Below are 2,511 nucleotides of genomic sequence, written 5' to 3' on the forward strand. Positions count from 1 at the left end.
CCGGTGACACGCGCGCGGAGGTGACACGCGCGCGGGGACGTCACCGCCGTCACCGCCGGAGGAGCGCAATATTTCTGAGGCCAAAGGTCACGCGCATCACGACGCTCACCGCGCGAGCCGTCACTTTCCGCACGAGCGCGTTGGTGCAGTGGAGCGCGCGCGAGGGGGTTTCTCCCAGATGCGCGTGCAGTTCCGTAATTAGCTCGTTTGGATGACGTCACAGTGCGCTCAACCTTTCCAGCTCCGGGGTGCCCCTGTTATACATGTTATATCTGCTTTAGAACCGGGTCTTCTCTGGTCATGTGACTCACGGAGGAGGAGCGGTTTAACTCAACATAGTGATGAGGTCCTTCACCGATCAGGGGCTCACGAGCCCCCCCCCCCCCCCCAAGAATTATACAGTCACGTGGACTTAAAAACATCTGCCTCTCAGGACGGGCTCCTTTGTTTAACCGTTTCCTGCTTCAAATTAAGTGAATGAATTGAAGCGGCCCCGGATGTTGCAGGTTATGTCGGCCACAATAACCTCTTACCCCCTAAACCCCCGCCTGAACCGAATGCCTTCTGTCCTCTTTGGCTATAGGCCTGTGTAACACCTCATTTGAAAGCCAAGACCCACAAAACTGACCTTTTTCCTTGCGTTGTTGCTGTGTCACCTTTTGTATGTTTTTTTTCTTTCTGTTTTTTCACATTTTTGTTGAATTTTTGTTGAATTTTTGTTGAATTTTTGTTGAATTTTTGTAACATTTTTGTCATATTTTGTTTAATTTTTGTCATTTTTTGTCACATTTTTGTCATTTTTTGTTTAATTTTTGTCATTTTTTGTCACATTTTTGTCACATTTTTGTTGAATTTTTGTCACATTTTTGTTGAATTTTTGTCACTTTTTTGTTGAATTTTTGTCACATTTTTGTCATTTTTTGTTGAATTTTTGTCATTTTTTGTTGAGTTTTTGTCACATTTTGTTGCCAAACTGGAGAAAATGGGATCCGTTCAGGTGGGAGTTAAGAGGTTAAAAAGATAATTCTATTTAATAATCCATGAAAGAGCCACAGGGTTATTATGGGCTGGTGAAAACCTGATCAATCACCAAACTACAGGTCCTTAAACAGCATTTCCTTTATAAGCGCAGAGATATGAGCGCATGTATGTCCTGGTAAAACTTAGTTAGGGGGTTCAGCACAGACCCGATAGTGTTAAAAAGCACCCGGGCTCCAGAGGTGTTTGGACGACTCAGCCTTAAGAGTTCTCTAGTCTCTCCATGAGTTGGTCAAGATTCGATGAGACGCTTCGAGCTTCTCTTTCTTCACTCGTGCCCAGCTGTGCGTCTGAAGAACATCAGAGTGTGAATGAGTGAGGGGGTGGGGTTTGAGCACAGGCGCCTCTGATTTTACACATTCTCACATCAAACAGGATAAAAACACCGACACTTTTCCACAGGTGCCAATTTTTTTGTCACTTTTTTGTCACTTTTTTGTCATTTTTTTGTCATTTTTTTGTCCAATTTTGTCATTTTTTGGTCAATTTTTTATCAATTTTTTGTCATTTTTGGTCAATTTTTTGGTCAATTTTTTGGTCAATTTTTTGTCCAATTTTGTCATTTTTTGGTCAATTTTTTATCAATTTTTTGTCATTTTTTGGTCAATTTTTTATCAAATTTTTGTCATTTTTTGTCACATTTTTGACTTTTTTTTGGTCATTTTTTTGTAATTTTTTAAATCAAATTTGTGTCATTTTTTTGTCTTTTTTTCTTCAATTTTTTGTAATTTTTTTGTTTCGTTTTTTGTGTTAAACATGGCTGATCCGAAGCCTTGAGGAGGATCACCTGCTTAATGTTGATGTGATGACGTGGCTTAACATATTATGCTCTGTAGATATCTTTTCATACAGAATATGATGTAAACTTTTACAAAGTGACATTGTGCACGTGTAATAACAGTATAATTACACAAAAACTGTCCTTTTGTTTACTTGAGTTTTTCGTTTGATACACTGTGCAGACTTGGTCCTCCAGCCACTTCTTCTATGTTTTTGTTTCTTCTTTGTTGACTTTTGAGATGCCCCTGTATATTCGGGGTTTGACCTTTGACCCCGGCCTCTGCCCTTTGCAAATCTGACATTGGGAAGAGGTCAGTCATCCATTGTAATCCAATGTTTAAGAGTTCGTTTGTCAGTATTTGCATTTATTTTCTTCTGGGAACATATTTGATTTGTGTTTACATTGACATTGAGCTTCGTCCCGATGTTTTAATTTATTCATGTGAAGAAATGCGGGGGAGATGCTAATATTGTCCACTGTCTTCTCTCCTTTAGTTTGATCTTGTTAGCGGCTCTTGCTGATTGTATTTTTGTATTTTTTTATATTTGCCAGAGGTAAACGGAGACGCCTCCAAAAGTTACCGCTGTGTCTCGTGGCTTCTTAACACATCACAAACTGCATGAACTACACAACGCAGAAGTCACCGGTCACACATGGAACGTTTTATGCAGAAGCTAAATAAAATATCAAAA

The sequence above is a fragment of the Gobius niger genome (genome assembly GCF_951799975.1).
Source record: "Gobius niger genome assembly, contig: SCAFFOLD_173, whole genome shotgun sequence".
Taxonomy (NCBI): Eukaryota; Metazoa; Chordata; class Actinopteri; order Gobiiformes; family Gobiidae; genus Gobius; species Gobius niger.